This window comes from Paramormyrops kingsleyae, chromosome 2 (assembly GCF_048594095.1).
Source record: "Paramormyrops kingsleyae isolate MSU_618 chromosome 2, PKINGS_0.4, whole genome shotgun sequence".
NCBI lineage: Eukaryota > Metazoa > Chordata > Actinopteri > Osteoglossiformes > Mormyridae > Paramormyrops > Paramormyrops kingsleyae.
Genome location: NC_132798.1, coordinates 24,483,258 through 24,510,149, shown reverse-complemented (window position 1 = coordinate 24,510,149; position 26,892 = coordinate 24,483,258). Strand labels below are relative to the sequence as shown.

Genomic DNA, 26,892 nt, shown 5'->3' with positions numbered 1-26,892 from the left:
CACACTCCCTCCTTCCCAGGGAAAACAAACAAGCCTCTTTGTGCACGGGCCAAGTTGCCATGATCGAATGTTTTTTATTTCTTAATTACTTATATATTTTTAACTTTGCTGAGACTCTATTAATAGCAGCTGGAAAGAAACGCTCCGTTTCACAAAGTAGCTACAGTCGGGACTCTAGCCGCAGCTCAGAAGCGGCCATTGCTAATCGTACTCCCTGTGAGGCCCCCGTCCGAGCATAGCTCGGCTCCTTGTTCGCATCAAGCCCCTAACATCTTCTCATCTGGATCAAAGAGTCGACAGCTCTACAGGAAAAGCACTTACCAACCGTGCTTTCAAAAGAGCCCCCTCTGTACTTTCTGGAGACTGAGGTAAGCGATTGTTGCTGCAGAGGGTTGATTGGTTCTCTGATATGATTGGGATGGATTTCACAGGAGGAGACCCCAAAAAAGGCAGATAAAAAGAAGTCTTCTGCTCCTCAGCGGATAGCATGAGATCTGAGCTAAAGGGGGGGCCGTTTACAAATGCTAACTGATAACAATGTGTTTTTGATCTCACGAGAGCATGCCCATGTTTCTGATGTAGCCTAACTATTGTATACAGTACTAATAGAAACCTTTTGTCGAGCAGACATGCGGGGAAGTTGCGAAGCTGTTGGTGGCTTTTAGCATGCAGTCGTATTTAAGGAATGCACACCACAAGTTTGCCCAGTGCTTGCCTGGGGCCTAGACTTCAGACCACTATGATATAAAGACACTGCAAGCAATGACAGCTTTTCTCTGCATAAAAGGTACAACCACCATCCCCAGAGGCACAGAGAGACCAGTGTGTAACATTTGACTTCCTCCTACTCAGCCGGTTCCAAGTCAAAGTGACATATCAAAGTGCCCAGTGCACAAACACCAAAAAGCTTACCCAGCTACAAAAAAATCCTATTAAGAGAGATATTCAGGTTACTTACTCAGTCTGTAATATTTGTGTTCGCAGATCTTAAAGACCCCCCTGTCACTCTGTCCCTGGGCCAGTCTAACTGATATTAAAACAGAGAAAATTCTTTTCAGTTTGATCAAATTAATTTAGATAAACAGTGCCTTGTTACAGTCTTGCTCAAATCGTTTCCAACAACAACAAAAGTCACTTTTCATCTAATTTTACATCTCTATGAATTGTCTGGCAAAATGCTATTGAAATTATTAAACTATATCGCATGCTTCACACTGAAAATATCACATCTAGATTACTGCTAATCCCCGAGGAGAGTAATTCTGCTCTTTCATAAAGTTGACTCCATTCGAAAGAATTTGCCTGGAAAACAGCAGAATATTAGTCTATTTTGTCTGAGCAAAAAAAAAATAAAAATGTAAAAATGTCCCCTGCTGAATTAAACACAGTCAGGTAGGACGGAAGCAGTGTAAGGCTGGCGTGACGTTACAGAACGAGCAGAATAAACAAAGGAAACAGACGGTAGACATATGCAATAAGGAACGGCACGGCAAGTTTAGAGGGAAAGCAGCACCTCAGAATAGAGCAGTTCGTAACTGCATTATGGGCACTGGAACAATGCAGAGACGCAACATGGCTGCACGTCTTTCAATGGCATTCACATTAAGTTATGGTTGCCATTGTCCCAGGCCGGGGCCCAGAAATTCTGCTTCCGTTTAAGTCCCATGTAGCGGTGTGGCCCACGACAGATTGAGGACCTGCCCCAGAAAAGTTTTCAGCACGGTGGTGGGGGGGGGGGGGTTGCTTTAAAAAAGGTCACAACTGTGGAAGGTTTACAAACAATACTAAAAGGTTAAATGCCAAGTGATGTCTAATTAAGGTACATTGTAACTGTGCTTGAGGTGGTGGTGGGGGGGGGGTGTTGCCTTTAAAATGTCATTGAATTCATTAGCATTTTGTCATATTTTATGCTGCCAGTATCTGGTTTTCTTTAGGGGGGAAAACTATTTCCAAAAGGCTTCTAACAAACACCTTCATTTATAAAATGTCTTAATTTCACTGTGTGGGATCACAGGGCATTTCCCGCACCGTGCAGGTGTAGAGGTGCTGAAGGGGATGAACTAGACCACATGCACCGCGCGGAGAAGGGGGAGGTGGGGTGACGGGCAAGTTTGTACACAGCTCAGAGGGTCAGCCCATTAATTACGCTAAGGGAGACAAATTGGACCCAGCTGGTGCTGAAATGATCTGTCTGTGGGGAAAAACAGGGTGTGATAAACATTGGGGATTCACTCTCCCGATATCAACTCAAAAAAGCTTTTTTCCCATGCAATTCATCCATAATCATAATGCATGCACAACGGTCTCACGTGTACAATACCTCATGTATTCTCTCATTCCATTCTCTCTCATCATAACCACCATAAAGTCCACCACATTTAAGGCATGAGCAACACAGTGATGCATTTACCACAAAAAAAGGTGAAATTATTTTGTTTCATTTGGTTGTCTTGGAGAAAATCCCCCGGTCGGACCTAGGGGATGAGGTCAGTGAGGACTGGTCGATGCGGATTAAGTTGAATTGCTGGCCTGTCTCTGGGAGCAGCCAGGAAAGTGCTGGTATAGCAGAAGGGTATAGAAAGTGCAGTGTAAAGGTGCGTTCTGCTGCGGCGGCGACGGGGCCTCATTACGGCTTTCATATGAACGCGATACCTTATGCACTGAAGCTCACATCTCTGTTTTTTATATTAACTTGACATTTGAAGAAGCACCCCAAGGGTGGGGGGGGGGGTTCCATTGGTTTGACACACAGACTGTTTTACACAACATATCTTACCCCCCCCCCCCACCCCCAAATAAAAGCAGCCTCCAGACCCCCCCCAACACATACATGCCATTAAAGCGGATCGATAGTGCCACAGATACTGCTGGCATCACACGGACTGATTAAACGAGAAAGCGACATGGGAGGGGCACTCCTATGCCTGGGAGGGGGGGCGACTGATCTATTTTATCAGCTTCACGTGCCGCATACCAGATCCCCCCCACACACACACTGCCAGTACCCCACAGGCCTCGTTTATCCGTCGCCTCCTTTGTACCGGCGTGACGTGCCACCCCCCCCCCCCCCGTGCCTCCCCCACACAGCCCGCCCCCCTGACTCCTCATTTTCTCATTACATCACAACAGGACTCCATTCCGCTTTTAATTACTGTGGTGTGTCTAACATCTGTCGAAATGGTTTCCCCCTTTTGTTGCGTGTCTCCTAATCCTCTTCATGCCAGCTCTCTCCGTGGCTTGATATCCCCCCATTTCATGTTATCTTGTGTTCTCGCCCTGGAATTTCATGTCAGCCGAGCACACGGTCCCGAGGAAGGCAGGCCATCTAAGCATCACCATATTCATCAACACTGCAGAGCCCCCGGCCGCCATCGATGGGGCATCAGAAATTAAACCATCTGCTTCGGCCATCTGCAGTCTATTTGTTAATTATTCCTGAGCCAATTCTCTTTCTTTCGCTCTTTCTTTCTCTCCCTTCATCCCTTTTTACTTCCGCCTGTCCCTGCCTTTCTCTTAGGCCAATGCGGTGTGTCTGGTCAGCGAGTGCCTCCCAGATTTCAACGTCTTAATAACGGCAGAGATGGCATCGCATCGGCGGTTATGAATCGGCTGTCATCGTTTCGTTTGTGGTCTCCACACAGGCCACATTCCTGCTGCTGAACTTCATAAAGCAGCTCAGGTATCTGATTAAGTGATCACTATCTGATTAATCAGATCAGTCGTTACTGAAGCCTGTGAGATGGCAAAGATGCTCGGAGACCACGTTTTGTAATTCAGAAATACTTCAGTCTCTCTGGAAGTCTTTAAAGTAGCAGCTTGTATTTATTTTTTTTCTTCACAGTTTCATGTCTGTAATAGCACCTTCCTAACCTGATATATGGGGTAAATGCTGCTAATGCTGTAGTCTGAGAAAACCTTCAAGTCCTGGCCCTTAATTAGCTGCCTGTTGGATGTTTAGACGAAGAATGAATTCTCGCTCATGCCATTTGTTACGGGGCTAACGGAGATTTACGGCTTTACCACCCGGATGCGCACGAGATTAATTGGTTGGTCCCATTAAATTAACAAAAATGTTCAACTTGTTAGACTGCAGTGGGAAATTTCCCTTTGAAATTTGACGGACTTGCAGAATCTAGTAGCTATTTAAAACAATTCCTGGCCTCCTGTGTAGGTACACAACTCGCTCCTTACTGTATAGTCATGCGAACATTTCTACATATTTGTATTCTTATTGCTGATATAAATTTTGAATGTGACAGGTTTGGCAGTGATAGTTCTACAGCGTCTTAGTGCTTTTTATTGCCAGATGACTACTCTGACTTTGGGAATGACATTTCACATGTGGCACATGATATCAGAGACAAGTAATAAGAAATGAAATTGAAAAATGCTTTAGTTATTTTAGGAATAAACACACCTAGCTATTTTTTTATTTACGGCGTGCACTACAGCCTCGCACCCCCCGGGGTATGTCTCACCCCTGTGTGATGTCCACGTGTTGTACAGCTTTACTATCATTGCCCAAGGACATGCAATTAGGTGAATTGGCGCCCCTTAATTGCCTGTAGTGTGCATGCATGCCCGGCGCCGGCCTGGCATCCTGTCCTGGGCATTCACTGGCCTTATGCCCTGCGCTGCCTTGGATAAGCTCCAGCTCCCCCCCCCCCCCCAGCCCTCTATTAGAGAAGTGGTTAGAGGCTGGATGAGTAAATGGACTGTAGATCACAGTGGTACCTGCCAGTTTCATACAGTCCTCAGGAAGCATGTTATTACTGAATAGGTTACTATTTACCTTTCTACAGCACCAAGGGTTTCTCTAAAACGGGGGAACAAGGACAGGCCAAGCTTCGTTTAATAATGTAAATATAATAATATAGAAATGTATTAGTCAGGAAAAGACCATCAGAAATGCATGCAATGGGATGACACTGACCTCAGAAAATACAGACAATGAGTAAACTACAAGAAAAAATTACTTGCAATATGACACGGGGTCTCATTTTCCTCTCAATGTCAAGTTCTTTGTTGGAAGACATAATTCAATATCCTTTGGATTCAGGAATTAAAGTGATTAACTGAATTAACCTAATACACTTTTTAATAGCAAATACAATGTATCATACATTCGGTTAATGGAACACTAACCCAGTCCCTTATTTCCAAGCTGTTGATAGATCTACCTTGTTTGTATTGCAAACAATGGCATTTTCTGCTGAGACACTGGCACGTGCAGAAAGGCTAAATGCCGCAGACAATGGTAATTCTTCAGATTATGTAAACTGGGTCATTATTCATTTTTATCATCACACTACCAAAGCAGAAAAGTGAGAGTTATCATATTCAGCTCTAATTGTCTTGTATCATTGAGGTGTTTCAGCAGAAATTGATGACACACTTGGGTACATCGTCACTGCCAGCACCCCAGGGAGACACGGGACATTTCTGGTATTTCAACAATACAGCCTCACCTAGGCCACCCAACCAGGACTGATCGGATTCCAGCTTCCGTCCTGTGGCATGTGTGGCCCACTGATAGCTTCTCTTGATCCATTGCAAGGCCCTCTGTGATGACTTGCCAGCTGTGCAGGGCTGTGATGCCAAGGAACTCGAGGGCCCGGTGAGAGATCGCCTGCAAAATATCTGCAGCCTACCTTGGGCAAACACTGTGCCTGTCACCCCTGGCTCCGGCTCCGGCTCCGGCTCCGGCACTCGCCTATCAGGTCCTTATATTTAGCCTTCTTCCACTCGTAAGCCTGCACCGCCTGGTGTTCCCAGGGAATAGACAGCTCCAACAGAACCACCTGTTCTGCCATTTTGGACATCAGGACCATGTCTGGCCTAAGTGTGGCTCCTGTAAAGGACTTGATTAGCTTCCCTAGGTCAACCTTCAGCCTCCTGGCTTGGGCGATGCTGAGGAGCCCCACCTGTCACTTTTGGCTGCGGCCGTCGCTTCTTCCCTGCCTTCTTCTCTGGGTGGTGGTGCTTGCTCTCACCGGTCCCCTTGCAGATGGTATGCACTATTGCCTCCAGCACCTGTATAGAGCGACAGTGATGGCATCCCTCTCTTATGACAGTGTTTTCCAATCCGGACCTTGGGGACCCACAGTCAGTCCACGTTTTTGCTCCCTCTGAGTTCCTGACCAGACGATCCGTGGACTGTGGGCATGCTGGTGTCTCAGCCTTACCCTTATGAAAGATGTTAGCTGGGTGGAGGAGGATGTTGGAGACATACTGGATCAGAACTTGATGCCGAGTAGCTCAGATTTCCCGAGTTCTGACAAACTCTTTTGGTCCATTCTACTTTACTTTCCACATCTACTTTATGCACAGTGCTGTCACATCCCCACTCTCCTCCTCCTCCTGGCCTAGTTGGTGTCTTCTTCGCCTTGTGCTTCATCATAACTCTGGGCTATCAAGCCCAGGCCGCCTAGGCGCCTCTGATCCCACCAGCATCACGTACTGCAGTCGCCACTCTGCCTGGTTGACTGCATCCTGCACCCCCTCCCCCCCCCCACTTTCCCCGGACCAGTAAGAGAGTCTTTGATGTCATAATAGTCTCTGTAGCAACTGTCTTGCATGGGTTCCCCTGAACTCCTCAGTCTGACTGCTGAAGGGGGGCCATAGCATGTCGTTCCCATTTAAAGCAATGCTGTTCAGGTTTTGTGTTAAGCCCAGCCGCCAGTGAAAGAAGCAGATGGTCTTCCTCTCAAAGCTTTCAGCAGTGGTGAGTGGAACCTCTTAGACTAGCAAGGGCCAGAGGACCGGTAGGTGTGCTGGTAGGACCAGGCTTGCCCTGATTTATCCTCCACCCTCAGCCATGACTCCAGGTCCCTGCTGGTTGCCTGGAGTGCTGCCATGCCTTTCAAGGTGCTATCAAAGAACTTGCCAAGGCTCTTGACTTGATTCTCAATGACACCCCTCCTACAGAGAAGTAGAAACTATCTGTCACCTTTGCCCTCTTTAAAACCAAAGGCCCAGACTTTGCCGGCTTAATGCACATACCAGCCCAGTTTGATGAGCCCGTCTAGCCCTTGGCGGATCAATCAGCATCCAGGCACTGGTGAGGTCATCTCTTTCAGACCATCCATGATGCGGGGGGGACTGTGTCAGACACCAGACTCAGTCAGAGGCCCCCTATACTCCACTTCTGCTGACCTGACCAGCATATTCATAACTTAGGCAAACAGGATCAATGAAATTGTGCATCCAACCATGATCCCCTTCACTGAAATTGTGCATCCAACCATGATCCCCTTCACTGAAATGGCGCATCCAGCAATGATCCCCTTCACTAAAATGGCACATCCAGCAATGATCCCCTTCACTAAAATGGCACATCCAGCAATGATCCCCTTCACTGAAATGGTGCATCCAGCAATGATCCCCTTCACTGAAATGGCGCATCCAGCAATGATCCTCTTCTCTGAAATGGCACATCCAGCAATGATCCCCTTTACTGAAATGGCACATCCAGCAATGATCCCCTTTACTGAAATGGCGCATCCAGCAATGATCCCCTTCACTGAAATGGCACATCCAGCAATGATCCCCTTCATTGAAATGGTGCATCCAGCAATGATCCCCTTCACCGAAATGGTGCATCCAGCAATGATCCTCTTCACTGAAATGGCGCATCCAGCAATGATCCTCTTCTCTGAAATGGCGCATCCAGCAATGATCCTCTTCTCTGAAATGGTGCATCCAGAAATGATCCCCTTCACTGAAATGGCACATCAAGCTATGATCACCTTCACTGAAATGGCACATAAAGCCATGATCCCCTTCACTGAAAAGGCACATCAAGTCTTGATCCCCTTCACTGAAATGGTTGATTCAGCAATGAACACCTTTTCCAGGCCACTGTCATGATCCAAAAGGACCTCCCTGGTTTTGCCTGTATGGTGCTATCCAGTATTATAAAACTACCACCCAACAGTGAAAGAACTGAAGCGAAAAGGGTCTTTTTAAGGGAAAGGAGAAACTATTTCAGCTCACATTCAAGCAGAATAGGCAAAAATCCCAGGGTCCAAGATAATAAATTAAGAAAAAAAAACAGACTAAAGGTACCCAACTACTGGGTTTGTGTTTTCCAATGTCCTCCTTCAGCCCTCTATCAGGTGTAAGCAATATGTTTCAGCTATACAAATTGGAAAAGGTAGAATGCTTAATTTACATATTTAATCTTTGTAAATCAGCCACAAAACAGGAGAAAGAGGCAAATTCAGGCAGCCCAGAATCTATTAGAGTGCATCATTGCCTCGCGTCTTTGTAATTATTCCCCTCGGTGGTATCATTGGAGCAGGGAGACACAAATCCCCACTTTGCAAATCGCATCGTTTTTGTGGAGCTGCCCATCTTAGAGGGTTTTAGGGAGGAGTATCACACACAGACTTGCAGAGAAATGCCACATTAACCCCCAGTTGCACAAGCCCACAAATCTCTAATGCAAACAGCCCCCCCCCCCCCCCCCCACATGCATTCCCTGAATCGGCGATGGGGGTGCCTCCACGTCAGAGTGCTTACCACACAGCATCTTAGCTGGAAGAGGATTATTAAATTTAACAAGACACGGCACGCCGCATAGCCGGCCGCCCTCCGACTGCGCCGCTTGTTACGGTGACACCCATCTGACACGTCAGTCGCTCATATCGCCCTTACGGGACCAACTTGGGGAACTTGTTCTCGTAAAAGTCTTGGCTGAGCTGTGTGGCTCTGCGCCTCAGATGCGGCTGCGTGTCACTATCCATTATGTTTATGACGAGCCTCGCTTTACAGAACATAAAACCTTTAAGACCTTTACTTCAATTAGCCTTATGGATGTCACTGCTGACCTCTCTGGCCTGTCCACACATAACAGGACGCACAAAGGCGCTGGCCAACCAGAAACCAAGTACATCAAGGGGAGCGAAGAGGAATGTGAAGATTTTATAAACTAGAAAGTGTGAGTCCGCTATCGTGTTTTTATTTCCAGTTGATTTAAAAAAAAAAAAAAAAAAAACTCCTTTTATTTATTCACCCCAGAAAGAGGAAGGGGAGGGAAGGGTGGAAAAAGACAGCATTTCACCCAGACTACAGGGGGCCATCTGGCATACCAGGCCTGTGTCAGCTTAGCACAGCCCCCATACCTCATAGCATGAAGATCGCATCAGGAGCTTTGGAATCCCGTAGCCGTGCCGGTAGCTCAGAGCCCAATCATATCTCAGTAAACACCGATTTTCAGGGAACCACCCAGGAATTCCCAAGAAGGGCACTAGCTCTGGCTGTTCCCAACTCCTGTGTCATGTGTACCGAGATGGGACATAGAGTTCAGGATGTAAAGGGCCAGCTCAATTGTGGTTGGGGGGGGGGTGGGTGGTCATGAAATGGTGGCAACATCTGGCGACCCTAAGTCATCGTGAATGTAGCAGGGAGCAAAGTAATCCTGGATTAGTGTGGCTCCGCAGGCTGGGGAGTGGGGCACTCCACACGGTCCTGCACCTCCTCTCCCATGACAGGAGGGGAGGTGTATTACAATGCTATGCACCGTAGGCCCCGAGTCATTAATTACGTCTTGGAGAGTGTGACTGCGCTGTGCCGCGCCTGCAGTGTACTGACCTCGCGGCGCGCCCACTGCTTCCAGTAGACACAGGGAAGGAGGTGAATTAGCCTGATATGATTCTGTGTGTGTATATTCAGCGCTAATTAAGGCAATGGTTTGTATTCACTGTGAAGTCTTGGGTAGATAATACTGATCTAATTTCAACCATTTATGCGAATATAGCACTTTGATCGCGGATATGTCTTGCTTTGGCCGCCAAGTGTGAGATGTCATTAACTTTTTGTCTTCAGACTTCCGCTTTTTATTTCGCCAGCCGTTATCACCCTGGTAACTGTGAAGATAGGTTGTCCTAATTGCGACAGGGGCGAGATGGCTAGGACTTCTAATGCCTTCAGATGACAAGGAACCTCCCAGGCAGTGGCCGCCCGCTGCCCGACCGAAGAGAGCAAAGGGCAGCCTGTCGCACACCGCGCTAACAAGCGGCTGGGTCTAACGGTCATTATGGACCTATTAGTCACCACACAGCAGGTCCCTCAAAATGTATATGAAAAAACATGCGTCTCGTTAGAAGCCAAATGAAGCTTCCAGGTTCATAAATTGAATGTAGTGGCACTTTAATCTGAAAATGTAATCTGAAATCAAGGTTTCTTTAAATCACCAAATATTTTACATAAAACATGAATATTTTAGCATAATTAAAATGAAATGTATGTATAAATGTTCCCAATTCCCTGAAATGTTGAACTTAGGCATAAAGCTTTATTCGACATTGACATTATGGTGAATAGCCTTATTAATATAATGACATCACTGTACTTTTTTATATACACAACAGTTATTATAATAGTGCATTCTTTTTGATTCATTATTATTAGTAGTATTTTAATATAATCCATCTATCTTCAATGACTGTGTGCAGCATTTACATTTTTCCATTATTTTTTCTTTTTTATATCGCTCTGGATATTGTTTTTTCCGCGGTGATGCGATGCAGGTGAGCGGCCGCTGTCCTGTCCCCAGCACGCTCCCCAGACTGCGTACATGCACAGCTCTTTCATTAAGGCCGCAGACCCTGCAGCTCGCTGACATGGCTCTACGCTACTCAGGTGACAGGAAAGGCCGAGGCTGCGTCTGTGGCCCCCTCTCGCGGGTTCCCTGGGACCCGGCACTGCGAGCTGGCACTCTGCCTGTGGCACAGCTTGTCCCCACTAGCCGGTGACAGCAGCCTGTCGTGGAAGGCTGGGGTCACATGGCCGCCGTTACCGTACCGGATGGTTCTGCTGACTGCTCCAGTATCATGGGACCTTTGTTCCGGCCTGGAGGTTTTGAACAGAGGAGAAAAGCACCGGTTGCTATTAAAGGGGCTATTGATGCTGCGAGCAGAATCCGGTGGGAGGCACCAAACTTTAAAAACACAGAATGAACCCTAATTGAAGCTAAATTAACAAAATATCCATAACTCTAAAAATATTCACACAACAACCAGCATATAAAGCAGCAGCAGCAGAAATCTGCACCAATAAACTGCAGATGAAATCAATTTCATGCCACTCGCAGTAAATATATCTTAGTTGTCCATTAATTGGAGAAGCACAATAAATGCTTCTTAAACTGAACGAATGCATTTAAGCTCTCCAAGAGAAGAGCCTCAGTATGTATTCAGCGCAGCACCACTAAGAAAGATGTTTAAATGTAGGTGGCGCTCTATGAAATGGAGCATGTTAGATCCTGACTGTCGGCGTAAATAGTGTACAATCATTTGGATGTGGATGCTTCTGGAAGGTGGATAGAGTGTGAATTTCTACCTGAATCGACTCCCAGGGGACACGTGCAGGACGGAGCAGAATGACACGCCTGTAGAGCCTGTGACTGAGACCATTTTTAAAAGCCAGCGGCACATGAAGGTGTTTCCTCACAGCCTCAGGCCCTCATACGGCTTCAGATCAGTATTCACAAAGGCATTATATGAAATATTACACAATAGAACCATGTTTACATATGTACATATATGGCTAGTTCTACAGTAATGGAATTCCAACAGAATCTGGCTACAGTTTGAAAAGACCTGACTTACTTTGCTTGAAATACCATCAGTTCTGTGCTGTTACATCCCAGCCATTAAATTGTACTGCATTAAATTGTTCTGCACCCGTCGCCAAATGCATGACATTTTGGCAATGGAATCACCTGTGTTGTAGAATTGCACACACTCATGTTTATATTCATGTTTTTGTGGCGACCATCCATTCATTTCTATGGGCAAAACCTAAATCTCAACAATGACAAGCTTAACCCCTACCCAGCCAAAACCTTAACCATTAGTAACCAAACAAAACTAAAAAGTAACAGATTTTACCACATTGTGGGGACATTTGGTCCCCGCAATGTGGTAAATACAAACCCACACACGCGCACACATACACACAGATTCACAAACACATCACACTTATAGTTATGTTTTGTTGTATTTTTAGCATACTATTGCTTCAGCACATCTATGCTGACATGAGCGGCTCTCAGAAACGTCAGTCATTCACACACCTGCTGTGTTGCAAATTGGGCTGGGGGCTCGTTGTAGGAGCTCACAGAGCGGCTCGTCACCACGGGCCACCATCGTAAGGTCATAGGTGAGGGATCAGAGAGAAAAAGAGCGAAGAACTAATGACTCGGGGCTCCTGAGCGGGGGACGGATACAAAGACGGGTGACGGACACTTCGGAACGGCAGCTCTCCAGCAGGCGACATAAATTTTCACCATAAGTCACCGGCGACGTCGTTTACGAGAGTTTCCCAAAAAATAAAGAAGGTTTGAGTGAGACCCCAATTCCTGGAAGGATGGTGAGGGTCTGTGGGGACAAACATGCCCCACGCTGGGTGGAAACTTGTGAGTCAGAAGGATTTCAAGGCAGACGGGGCTTCGTTAATTAAATCCAGCATTCCATTTAATTAAGTTGGAGTGGAATCTTTCCTTCTGCTAATGGCATTTCAAAAATAACCCTGTGATGAGCGGGCGCGGTTCAGAATCTGCCTTCGTTCGATGCTTCCCCTTTTCATCCTCTATCTTTTCAGACATCACTCACCCGCAAAAGCTGAGCTTAAGATCATTTACCTCTGAAGAGTCGATTTATTTGCCTTTTAAGGCGTGAATGTACAGACAAACACCGGCCCGCCTACTGAACAGCATGATTTTGTTACCCATGGAAAGATATTACCAAGCAGCTATAACTCGCTCTGTTGTATTATGCATGTGAACTGTTACACGTAAATACCGGACTTTTCTAGCAAAAAAAAAAAAACAGTCAATAATGTTGAGGAAAGTCTGAGTTTTATATGCAAGTCAAGTGGATCAGGCTGTTTCAGGGGCCCAGTGAAATGTATACTGTAATAGCTTGCCTAGTTAAAGGCGGCCTCACCATAAACCGCGGCTCGGAGCTAATGGCCATCGGCTTCCTCACAAATTCACATCACGTTGGCTGAGTTACTTCAATGCAATTAGGAGGTCAGATTTTCTCCTCGCCTGCTTCTTCATGAGATTTTCCATCCATCTCCCAGCCGCATATCTGGAATAGGGTTGGGGGACCTGCAGCCTATCCGAGGCAGCAAAGTGCGCAAGGTAGGATACACCCCCGACGGGATGCTTGGGCACAGACACACACACACACGCTATAACATGTTACGGGGAAATTCTGACATGCTGATTAGCCTAACTGCATGTCTTTGAGCTGCAGGGAGAAACAGGAAGATCTGAATGCATACAGGGTGACTGTGTTACTCTCTGAGCCACAGTCTTCATGAGATTTTGAGTAATCAAAACATATATCTGCTTCCAAGTATAAAGGTTAACTGACCAGCTTGGCTGCTTCATATTATCACCGCGGCATCTTGAATAAATCATAACTCGCTGAAAAGATCATTTAAATGTGAAACTCGAGATACCTTCTTCTCGCAGTCCTCAGTGGTTACATCTCAGGGGGCTTCCACACGGAACGATTAGGAACCAAACTGTCCCACCGCGTCAAATCATAGACTCACGGTGTTCAATTTATCAGAGCCGACGAACTTCATTTTTCACAGTTCAAGCAACCCTTTTTGTTTACATGGATTTTTTCATCTGGGAGCGGCCAGAGAGCCCAAAGAACACGATAAATCTCATCACATGCTCATCCTTAGTGGATTAGCAGTCATTCCTCAGGGTTCTCGCTTTGCTCACAAGAGCAAGAAAATTCAATCAATGCTTAAAGGACAGGAGCCGAGAAATGAAACGATAGTTTGGCTCCGCTCTCTTGTTAACCAATGTAATCTGACACATCGAGAGTGAGAATTTCCTCAGCCTAAACTGTTTCACCCCCTCCGTGGCCGACATGTCCGGCATCTATGCTTTAGGTTGTGGACGCTGAGGCTGGTGAATGTGTTAAACGAACAGGCCGACACAATTACAAGCACAACGACAGCCAGAAGATTTTGACGTGGTTACAATTGCTGCAATCAGTGCTGTCATTAAACGGTCTGTGTTCATTATGGCTATTTTTGTAAGCCATTATAAGACACGATAAGATGTAAGGACCTTTAAAGTACTAAATCCACTTGTTAGGATGCCCTGTTAGGTCATAATGTAATATATTTATGGTTGAATAGAGCTTTATATATTATTTTAATGACGCATTATGTAGGTTGTTCTAATACCTCATTAGAATGAGCAGCTATGAATTACAACCTGGATCTCCTGATCTTAAAGTTCAGCTCGTTTACAAGTGTTTCAAATCATCTAAAGAACTTGGAAAGGATAAAACATTCGACTTGGATGGAGCGCTGAGCTTTGGGGTGCAGTTAAATGAGTCGTACCTATAGGAATCCAGCCCTGTGAACACTGGAGAAGCTGGGGGGGAGGGGGGGGCGGCTGTATGCCAAACTGCTTCAACCAGCTGAAGTCATTCAGGTAATTTGCTGTGATTCTTGTTATCAAAGCTTGAGTGTGAGGGACCAGGATGACATATGGCCATGGGGCTGTATTAAGTGCTTGCCCCAAAACACATGCGATGATCTTATGAAATGATCTTATGGGAGCAAAAATATATATATATATATAACACTGACACTGGAACGAGGAAAAAGAATCAGTAGAGTGCTGGGAAAGTCGTAAGAATGGGCTATGAGACGATGTGCACATTCTGATGGAACTCAAAAAAATCAAATGGTCATAATGACGCCGCTTTTTTCACAAATCCTCTGACTTGGCAAAGGTAAGGAGATTGACGTGTCGGTGCACCATGAAAATGTTAAGTAGAGTTAAGTATAGTGCATGCGTTTGACATGTGCGCTTGCTCCGATGATTAGCAGGAATTAGTCAACATTTCCTCCCTGCAAATTAATAATCCCCAGTAACGAGGCCTCCCTGGCGCCCAACAATCAAAAGCTGTAAGATGTTTGGCAGGACATGAAAGGAGGAACGTCACTCACTCAACGTGTGGCTCTCAGGCTGAAGAGCAGAGAGAAGCTGGTGGGCGTGACGGGAAGCATCTACACCTCCGACAGGTTGCAGAACGGAGGTGCGGAGACACCGTGCTGCATTTACCAGCTGCGGAACAGAAGATGTCTTTCCCTGAAGGATCAAGCAGCGATAGTATTACCTGTGTGTTGAGAATGGATGTCGTCCTGCAGTGATCTGTGAGGCATCGTTATGTAATTATGAGGCTTTTGACCATGTGATCCGCATGTGTTCGGGTCCCCTGCCTGATCACCCTGGCACAGAAACAGCGCTTGTTTCTCATTTCTCTCCATCACGGAAAAAAAAAAACAAAACAGAATCACAGCAACTCGACAATGAAGCATTTATGAACAAGGCTTGGCTTGCAGCTGGTACAGATAATATTTTGAGCGCGCTGACGGCACCGTCAGACTAACATTTCGGAGAAAAGCCAAATGTCGACAGCAGCGAATTCTGACAACCAATAATCACGCCGTCCACAAGTACGGGAACAAGACTGCAATCTCACGCAACATTTCATACGATTCAAAAATGTATTCAGTCTTATAGCAGAAATGTAAATATTTACTTGACTCTGAAAGTAGAGTGACAGTAATGTAAAAAAAGCCAGCTTTTTTTGTAAAGTCTGCACTGCATTCATCCATCCATTCTGTCTGCTTATCTTAGTCAAGTCTCCAAGCAACACAGGGCACAAGGCGGTGGTACAAACTGGGTAGGGTGCCAGTCCATCAGAGGGCACACACTCATTCACACACATGACCGTACACTATGGGAAATGTAGTGACACATCTCTTCACGTAGAGCGCAGGTAGGGTTCACACTCCGGGAGTGTGAGGTAACAGCTCTACCCACTGAGCTGTCCTCACCAAGTGCATATGCTCGTTTTTGAATTTGTACTTGGAAAAAGTACAGAAAGATAAACATTATGAATAAATATGTGTTTTTGAATATGAGGGGGAAAAAGATGAAAGGCTGTGTTTATGGTGCCAGCAACGCCTGATTTCACGTGAAGCAGGACATGCTCGCTGCCTAGATCGAAGGGGGGGGGTGACCATCAGCCACCTCTGGCTGCAGTTTTTTTCTGCTCAGCTATTTTGGGGTTGGGGGAGGGAATGTGCAACAGAGAGCAGAGCAGCATGGGAAAAGTACTGAGTGAATGGGGAGACTACAAACGGGCAACAGGCACCCCGATTAGCCCAGGCCTTATTAAAGGTGATGGAGGCAGGGGGGGGAGGGGGGGGACAAGCAGGAAGCTGGGTAGCTTTCTCTGCTCATTAACATCTATGCCGCTGTGCTGCCCCGGTGCTAATTGACCCCGGCACTTCAAAACGTGGTACTCGTCTGTGAAGTGCGAGGCCCGGCTATCGGCGCCGAGGGTCTGGACAGGACGACGTGGCGCGGGACAGGACGTCCATCACGGCCAGAGGTCTCTGTGCCGGCAGCGAGCCTCACGGCCCGTCACATGCATGCTCTCACCTCCTGCAGCGCCGCAGCGTCATGACGGATCCCACGGGACAGGTGGAAGTGCCGGGCGATCGGGGCGATTTCGGCAGGTCCCCTGGGCCTTCGTATCGGTGGAGTTAAGCGTAATGAGTTTCACGAAAGCATGATGGGTTAGAAGGCTGCCGTAAGATATTCAGGCTAAAGACCAGCTCAGCGCACTAAATGCAGCCTTGACAGCTTCCTGGTCTGTGCCACACATACCGTGGCCTGGTGGCGTGACCGTGTGCAGATGGCAGTCTTGTTCTATATAATGAGATATATAAAGCGAGTCCTTAATTTCAGTGACAACAATAACATTCCAAACTATATTCAAAAGCTTCCCCCAAAGATAGGTGTGTGTGTGTGTGTGTGTGTGCGTGTGTGGATTAGGTTTATATAACTTTGTGGGGACCAAATATCCCCCACAATGTAATAAAAACCTGTTATTTTGACATTATGGGGACCATTTTTCGGGTCCCCATAAAGATCTGTGAATGCAATCACGAAAGTAAAAGTACCAAAAATTTTGTTTGGTTCCTTATGGTTAAGGTTAGGCCTGGGTAGGGGTTAGGGTCGTCATGTTGTGATTAGAGTTTTCCCCATAGAAATTAATAGAGAGTCCCCACAAAGATATAATTACAAACCTGTGTGTGTATCTGTGTGTGAAGTTTGCATGCTCTTCCTTGTTATGTTTTAGGCCTTTGGGAGGAAATATCAGGAGTTTTGAATTATTTGTGCTATTTGGCAGTTTTCCTTTAGAAACACCTGGAAAGGGGCTTAATTAAGATTACAGATAGAGGATGGAGCAGGTTGCCCTTCCCGCTCTATTCATGCAGTGCACCGTCTTATCAAGACGTACAAAATGATCCTGGTGGGAAACATCGAATTAAAAACCAGCGAGAGGAAAACAGTTTGTAGTTGCTGCGAGCAAGGGGGGGGGCTTGGGAATCGGCGGGGGGGGGGCGGTTAGCAGAGGCATGGATGAGGCGAGCGGCTTAATTACAGCGGGGGTGCAGGGGACACAGTGACGCCAGGAAGGCTGCACAGGTATTAAAGAGATTTGTCAAACTGCGTGCCGGGGGCAGGACGAACCTCACGGCCATGATTTCCACTCTTTACTGCCTGGATGCTGAAGTACATGAGCCACCGTTTCATTATTAAATCAATGACCTTTTAATGCCCCATAACTGCCGCATTTTTTGATGCACGAATGAAGCCACAGAACTGCTCCCGAAAGCTAACCAAAATTTGCGGAGTTGTATTCGCATGTTTCTGCACCATGGAAGGCTCCCAATACCCCCCCCACCCCCAGGAATTCGGCCCTCGTGGTGTTCTGGCCCGGCGGCTGGACCTCATCAGCCCCTCTGGCTGTCATCACCGCCCTCCACCCTCCGGCCCGCTACGCTGTGCAGACGCTGCGCCAAACCCAGAAGTGTTTACAAATTCTGGCCAGTGAGTTGTGGCTTAAGCCCAGGGGCGGGGTCGGGGGGGGGGGGGCGGCAGGAGTTCAGTGCACGCGGTCAGGGGTGACACACTCTCCGGCGATGCACCCCGGTAGGGGCTCATTTACAAAGTGGAGCCGGGGGAAGCCGGGAAGGTGCCAGAGAGAGCCGGGGGGGGGGGACCCAGATTGTCAAAGGGAGGAGATAGAGGCTGTAATGAAACAATTGTGATCATACACACCAGGACACGGCCTCCTGTTATTATTATATAATACACACTTCCAGCACCTATTCTTCTCATAGTGCCGTTACACAAATACCCAGGTTATGTCACTCATTCTGCATTGTGAGTCAGTTTGTTTATTTCCTGGGCACTTCTAAAACAGCCATGTCGATGAGAGGGGTGATCAAAGAGCAGGACAAGTAGGAGGAGGAAGAGGAGGGACAATCATGAGGTGGACAGCGAGGAAGGCTGGGATATCACGTGGAGGACGGCCTCATGGGAAGTCAAGTGAAGGTTGCCGCCGCTCTTAAAACTGTACTTGCCGGTATCGCTGCACATCCGGGCGAATCCAATTACCGGGGAGGGTTCTGTCGGCCCGGCCTCGTAAATCCCTCCCCACGTGTGGCGCTATCGATCCGTGCGGCCCGTAAAGGGGGCTCCGGGAGGGCCCACTGGAATCCCCCCGCATTACAGCGCCGGCCTCAACTGCATCGTAAAGCAGCCTTTATGATATTTTAATCATGCGGAAACGGCAACGGTGGGGAAAATAAAAACAAAGCAAGCCGTAAACATAGGGGGTGGGGCGTTCACAGCGGGACGCATCGACCTCACACTCCAGCAACTTATAAAACTATGTGGGGGGGGGGGGGGGGGGCAGGATCCATTCGCAAATGCCAGCCGGCTTCCAAGGCAAAACTACAACAGCAGAATTAACCTTCTATGCAGAGGCAGAAGGAAGAGCTTGTTCCCTTTGACAGCATTCAGCTAGGCGTCCGGGGGGGGGGGCAGGGGGGTCAGAATAGAAACAGCAGAAACACCAAGTACCGGCAGGGTTTGGGGGGGGGGGTTTGCATTGGATGGTGGATCTTACAGGAGAGCGATTCCGCCCCCCCCCCCCCCCACGGGTACAAATGGAGCAGAGCGTCGAGGCCGTGCCAGCGCCCGCCTGTCTGTGCCAGCGCCCGCCTGTCTGCCAGCGCGAGCAGCATGCGAGGAGCCATCGGTGGGTTAAAACCTCGCTGAGCCGCTGTCCTTACAGAGGGGCTTCAGAGAGATTACGCATAGTCAGGATCCAAACCAGAGCGGCCCGGGAGAGCAGGCCGCCTCGGCCCTGGAGAATGTTCTGTTTGACTAGGATGCAGACGGTTCCCTGAATGTTTTCATTACTTTTTCAGAAATAAATCTGCCCTGCTTGGGCTTCTTCTGGCAGGGGCCACAAAAATGCTGTCGGACAGCGTGAGCGCTGACCTCCCTCAGTATGGGGTGGGCGGCCCCCACCCGTACGGGAACATCGGGCCCAAAGGCAGGCCGCCGGAAGGCCGCTGGCCACACAGAACACGTAGCCTGGCCGCATCGACTCCCAGCTGCGGTGTCTCCCGGGACCTGACCTCCTAATTAAACATAATTAATTCTTAAAGGAGATTATGGATGTGCCTCTGATACTGTTTGACGTGAGGTTGCAGAGTCAGCTGACCCGACTGGCCTTCTCTCATTGGAACACGGTTTCCATGGTACTGCTGCAGCATAGCAATGGTGATCAGTGCCCGCTGAACACGTGACCAGTCCGCTGGAACCCTACACACATAGCAGGTACCAAAAACAAGGTGCAAGGAACAGCGTACAGGAAAGAACATCAGAGACCATTTCCAGAATACTGCATTAGTTACAAAAAGAATTATGGAAGAGAGATGAAAAGCCATAGAGTATAAATTATAAAATGTTCTTATGACTCTCCAGTCCATTGCAACTCTGGGCCGTGCACCACTGCACACTGACTGCACACTGCACCAACTGAGCAGTGCTACAGTCGGACACTGAACAACACACTCACTGCACACTGCACCAACTGAACAGTGCTACAATCAGACATCGCAGCACCTGGACACTGCCCCACTGGCTTGCCTTGCATGTCCGCAGGCCTACAAGTGATTGCCGAAAGGCCGCATAATAATAAATAATAATGAACCACTTTGAGAAAGATTAAATGATAGTTTGTTCTCCAAAAACGCAAGCGTCACTTGCCACAGAGACACTCGCATATGAATAATGAAACGAATCAATCTGTCTGATTCCGGTTCCACCAGATGACTATTCATCACATCATTATTCATTCATCACAGACTTGTCGTTCGTTTCATTGTGACGGGCATTTTCTTTTGCCGAACACATGATTTATTAAATACATTTAAGGCAGAAAGGGTAGCTGAAACATAATTCACAGCATGTAAATCCACTCACGGCCCATAATCTCCCGCTCAGGACCGGTCCAGTTTAGATAATAAGCAGCAAATGACACTTTGTGAGGAGTTTTAATGGGCAGCCTAATGCCGAACATACATAACACAGAGACGCGGAGCACTTAAGGCTAAGCTAGCATCAGGAATGCACTCTGTATTTTATACTAGAGCTCAAGCTAAGCCACACACACACAAGCACGCAGACACACACCTATATATCCACAGTGACTTGCACTGATAGTCTCAGGCGGATCGGGGGGGGGGGTTTGCGGTAAGAAGCACCAAGAGTGGCTCACATAGCGAAAGGCCAAAGGTCTCTGGGTCTCAGTCTCCATCTCTCTGTCTCTCCTGGGGGAATCGATTTCAGGGCATGGAACTGGAGGGAGTTTCCAATCAGCGAGTGTGACATCCCCAGCCCAGGAGAGGATCGGCAGAGCGGCCTCTCAGCATCGCTCTTGTGGTTGGCGATAGAGAGAGAGAGAGATAGGCTGGGGCTGACGAGAGACACTTTCCAGCAAGCGCGTACTTCATTATCCTCGGCTGTCCTGACAAAGCCCGCTGCCACGCGGAGACGCACACAAGGCCAGGAGGCGCCGCAGCACGGCGGCGTTTAGAATGAAGATACGGGGGCGGCACACAGTTTTCAAGGTGGGCCGACTAGAAAATGACAAACACAAATAACAGGCAGAAGCAGCAACGGAGCAGAGGAGCCCACCAGCCTCTGGCATCAGCAGCTGAAGGAAGCGTTTGCCGGTATGAAAAGGCTGCTTTCGGATGTAGTCTCGCTCCCAGCGGGACGGCGGCCGTTAACCACGGTTGTGTAAGCAATTAATGAGCCTCGTTGTAACCAAATACTTTTCAATCCCCGCCTCAGGGGTTGCTTTACAGTTGCTACATTGGCTGGGATGGTAAAAAGCCCCCACCCAGCCTCTCAGTGGGGCAGTCTCCTCCCCATTATCATCCCATTAAAAGATATTGATTTTGTTTTGGTGGGGGCCGTACCTCGCTATGTGGAGATAATGGGCAATCGCAGTCCTGATGTCACGGCTCCCCGTGAGGTGGCGGGGAGCCGATGAGGTATAAGCCAGTCCTGATGTCACTCTCTCACCTCTGGGTGGCGGGGAGCCGATGAGGTATAAGCCAGTCCTGATGTCACGCTCTCACCTCTGGGTGGCGGGGAGCCGATGAGGTATAAGCCAGTCCTGATGTCACGCTCTCACCTCTGGGTGGCGGGGAGCCAATGAGATATAAGCCAGTCCTGATGCCATGCTCTCACGATGAGGTATAAGCCAGTCCTGATGTCACGCTCTCACGATGAGGTATAAGCCAGTCCTGATGTCATGCTCTCACGATGAGGTATAAGCCAGTCCTGATGTCACGCTCTCACGATGAGGTATAAGCCAGTCCTGATGTCATGCTCTCACGATGAGGTATAAGCCAGTCCTGATGTCACGCTCTCACGATGAGGTATAAGCCAGTCCTGATGTCATGCTCTCACGATGAGGTATAAGCCAGTCCTGATGTCACGCTCTCACGATGAGGTATAAGCCAGTCCTGATGTCACGCTCTCACGATGAGGTATAAGCCAGTCCTGATGTCACGCTCTCACGATGAGGTATAAGCCAGTCCTGATGTCACGCTCTCACGATGAGGTATAAGCCAGTCCTGATGTCATGCTCTCACGATGAGGTATAAGCCAGTTCTGATGTCACGCTCTCACGATGAGGTAAAAGCCAGTCCTGATGTCATGCTCTCACGATGAGGTACCCGCCAGTCCTGATGTCATGCTCTCACGATGAGGTATAAGCCAGTCCTGATGTCATGCTCTCACGATGAGGTACCCGCCAGTCCTGATGTCACGCTCTCACGATGAGGTATAAGCCAGTCCTGATGTCATGCTCTCACGATGAGGTACCCGCCAGTCCTGATGTCACGCTCTCACGATGAGGTATAAGCGATCACGGAGCCGGTTCAGACTCTCTCTGCACCAGTATCTGTGGCCGGACCCGTTTTCCGGCGGTGAACCCGAATGGCATGGAATTATTTATTTTGCTCTGGATGAAGTATGACCAACCAGTCAAAGATCAGTGTCGCCGCAAAGTTGTGATGCAAAGGGTGATTTTTTTTCATACCCTCATAACAAGCTCTGCATTCTTGACAGCATCTACAGTTTAAGAAAAAAACTAATTTCAACAGTAGGTATTTCTTGGCTGTCATCCACTTGCGTCAAAAGATGAATAAAGAATACCTAGAAATTTGAGGACAGGAACTGAGCTGAAACGCAGCATTCTGGGTGACAGGGCTTTAATGGACTTGTTGAGAGTGATGATGTTAATTATCTTTTTTGTGATGATGCTACATTCCCCCTTCAGTATAGGGAATAAGAGACGCTTTTATGTACACACTGCTACTCCCCTTGGCATGAGACTGAAAGCGATGCCTTTACCTTAAGGATCAAAGTCTTGGCAGGAATTTAGCTGCCGTCAGGAAGTAAGCTAAACAACTGGCACCTCTCCGGGACAATCAACAGCGGCCGCTAAGCAAACACAGACGCTTGTGACTCGAGAGTCCTCTAAGGACAAGGATTAGCAATGTTTAAGATATGACCCCAAAAGACCGAAGTAAACAAGTGAAAAATAACAGTCATCTTCGGTCCATGCGCTTGGGAAAGGGAATATGCAAAGCAAACGTTTGCTTGGCGGAATTGCAAAAGAAATATACTGTAGGTGACTAATAAAATACAGAAAATGAATGACATGCATTACCGTGTGGCGAAAGATTCAGTGGCACTTCCTTCACAAACAGAATGAATGGTGATGAATTCAGTACCGAAAGCTGTGAGATTAATTTAGCACACGTAGAGGCCTGGTGATAATAAGCAGGCAGCCTTCCCGATATTTCTTAGGCATAACTTGCATTAGCTCTGCACGCCTCAGGAGTCTCCCACCCCCAGGCAGGGCTGCACCCCATCCGGCTGTTCCTGTGCGGCCACTGGCCAGATGCAGCAGGGTCGATCTGCCTGCAGTGTCGAACCCGGTGATCGTCCTTCCTCCCCTCTTTCATTCGCTCGATCCTTTTTTACACTATGTGGACAAAAGTATTGAGACACCTGGCTATTACACCTACAGTAACTTTTATGACATTGCATTCTAAATCCATAGGCATCTGTATGGAGTCGGTCCCCCCTTTGCAGTTATAACAGCTGCCACTCTTCTGTGAAGGCTTTCCACAAGTTTATGGAGTGTGTCTGTGGGAATTTTTGCCTATTCGTCCAGAAGAGCATTTGTGAGGTCGGGCATTGATGTGGAACGTGAAGGCCTGGATCGCATTCTATTCATCCCAAAAGTGTTTGGGGTAGTGGTCAGGTCTCTGTGCAGGCCATTCGAGTTCTTCTACACCAGATTCACCCAACCTTGTCTTTATGGATCTTGCTTTGTGCACTGGGGCGCATTCATGCTAGATCAGAAAAGGGCCTTCCCCAAACTGTTCCCACAAAGTTGGAAACTTAGAATTGTCCAAAATTCAAGGGGCAAAATCCCAGCGCAACCCATGAAAAACAGCCCCATACCATTATCCCGCCTCCACCAAACTTTACAGCTGGCAAAATGCAGACAGGCAGGTAATGTTCTCCTGCTGTCCACCAAACCCAGGCTCATCCATCAGACTGACACAGAGAAGTGTGACTCATCAGTCTACAGAACATGTTTCCACTGCTCTAGAGTTCACTGGTGCAGTGCTTTACACCACCCCAGCTTACGCTTGGCATTGCACATGGTGATGTGAGGCTTGCATGCAGTTGCTGGGCCATGGAAGCCGGTTCCATGAAGCTCCTTGTGCTGGAGTTAATGCCAGAGGAAGTTTGGGACTCTGCAGTTACTGGGTCGACAGAGCGTTGGCGACTTTTACACACTATGCACCTCAGCACTTGGTGACCCCGCTCTGTTACTGTACACGGTCTGACACCTCATGGCTGAGTTTCTGTCCTTCCTAAACACTTCTACTTTGCAATAATATCACTTACAGTGAACCATGGAATATCTAGCAGGGAAGAAAATTCACAAACTGATTTATTGCAAAGGTGGCATCCTATGACAGCACCACGAATGAAATCCTTGAGCTCTTCAGAACGCCCCATTCTTTCACAAAGGTTTGTAAACCTGACTGCATGGCCTGGTACCTGATTTTATACTCCTGTGCCAATGGGTCTGAATGAAACACCTGATTTCATTGATTAAGAGGTGTGTCCCAATACTTTTGTCTATATAGTGTATCTCTGCCTCCTTTTCCATCCGATCTTCCTCTTCACCTCCTGCCACACATGACCCACTAGGCTGTATCTTCTAATTCTTCTGTAATCTTCTCTTGTGACCTTCCAAGCTGCCCACACTCTTGGTCCCCCTTTGCACGTTTCCTCCCCCCCCATCCACAAGGAGGCTGCCTGCCCCCCTATACATGCCTGTGCTTTTTCCACCCTATTCCCCCCCCCCCCCCCCCCACCTGTTTTCTGCCTGCTTTCCCCAATATCCATTCTTCTTTCATTCCCACACCGTGCCCCTTTTCTAAGAACGTCCTTGTGCACTGTGACATCACACACGCATGCCCACAGTCAAGTGTGAGCCAATCAGCAGCATGCTCTGTCTCCCTGTTTCCACTCTGCCTATTCCCATTGGTGCAAATGTGTCAGAAACCAACCTTATCCCACCGCTCTGTCCAATGATCTCAGTCACTGTGCTCTCCTTCTGACACACAGACACTCCTCACCTGGATGACCTTCATCCCTTCCTAAGTCCTCTCAATCAGGCTCTCACCAGCTTAGGTGCCTGCTGGCTTAAGCGACAGAGAAATAATGTGCTCATCTCTGCCATTGTCTCCCATCTGGAAACATCCAGGTGAGTTTTTTTTTTTTCTTCTGCAATAGATTGTTCTCCTGCTCTTATCCTAGACGCTCAATACAGCGCAGGTCCCAAACGAAACACTGCTGTCCATTTATTGAGTCACACACAATGAGATACACAGGCAGAAATTCTTTAAAGAGACCCAGGTACTTTGCGGATGTTCTGCTTGAAATCTGTCATACTCGTTACTAGAACTCACATCCATCCATCCATTCCCACTTATCCAGTACAGCAGTGTTTCCCAGTCTGGTCCTCTGGGATCCACAGACAGTCCACATTTTTGCTCCCTCGCAGCAAAAATGTGGATTTTCTGGCAGGGAGCTTGGAGGGAGCAAAAACATGGACTGGCTGTGGGTCCCTGACGACTGGGTTAGGAAACACTGCAGTACAGGATCACAGTGAGCCTGGATCCCACCTGGAAGCAAAGGGCATAAGGCTGGGGACATCATGAACTCAGTGAATGAAATGAAATGGCAGACTACAGGTTAGACTACAGAAATACTGAAGCTGAGCTGTGGTTGGTTGGCCCTGGGTCACATGACAGGCTCCTTCCTGCACCTCCCTGCCTTTGTCTCTGTTTTACATTGTTGTCCTTTTGAGAGTCTTGAGGCATCTGTATACATCAGCCAGGCTGGTTATCAGCTGCCCACATTGGCAGCCTAAATCCATATCAGGACGTGAGTGCAGCAGACTTCCACTTACTGTACCTTTTCATCATTTCCTGACTGTTATCTCTGTTCCCAGTACCGAACCTGCTGAAACCCCAACCCACCCCACCCAAAACCTCAGCCGGGACCCTAAGGGGTCTCAGGGCCTCAGCATATCACCAAAGCAGCATGCGGGAGGCAGTACAGCTTCGCTCCCGGAACACTGGAAGCGTAATCTGTGACACCCGCTAAAAAGGCGTGTGAACCGGCCCAGCCAATGCTAGCAAGCAGCACCGCGGCTTCTGGGTCGGCCGTACGAGCTCAGTGATGGGCTGTCAGCACCAGGGGCCTCAGGCTTCAGTCCCCAAGAACACCGTTTTCTCTCTCACTGTTTGCGGGGGCATCTGCTTCATTTTAGGATATGATGCTCTTCTATGGTGGTACAGTAATGAAATGGGTGAATTAGTCTAGCAGTGAGTCTCGCAGTTAAAAAGTTTACTGTTTCCATTGTTTCTCCCAGGGAGGTTGTTTGTGTACTTTTTAAAAAAAAAAAAAGAAAGAAAGAAATTTGACTGATTCAACTGCTTAGTTTTGCAGCTCAGTGGGTTTAAGTCTATAATGAGCAAGACCCTCCTTCTCTTCTAGAACAGTCACACTGTTGAGAAAGAAACTTTTTTTCTGGGAATTTTTGAGAACTTCGGCACCTGATATTCCTGAGATTGACTTTTTTCCCCATTTTTTCTTGTGAGGTTTATTCTGCACATTGTGCTTCGCTCCCTGGCTCACAATCTCACTAAAAGACTAGCTGGCTATTGTGTCCACATCTTTGTTTTGAGTCCAATGGCATTACAAAGGGTCTTAATTTGTGGCATCAGCAGGGGTTGGGGGGAAGGGTCTGCAGAACTTAGAAGAAGAATCCAGCAGAGTCCTGTAGTATGTCCCAA

At 47.8% G+C, this 26,892-nt stretch overlaps 1 long non-coding RNA gene across 1 annotated transcript; it reads left to right on the top strand.

Moving 5' to 3' along the window:
* On the top strand, positions 1 to 25,289 carry LOC111839301 (uncharacterized). The gene is made up of 3 exons (XR_002837069.2): positions 1 to 368; positions 3,518 to 3,679; positions 25,157 to 25,289. It is a non-coding gene; the product is annotated as an uncharacterized lncRNA (long non-coding RNA).
* Positions 25,290 to 26,892: the final 1,603 nt, after the last annotated feature.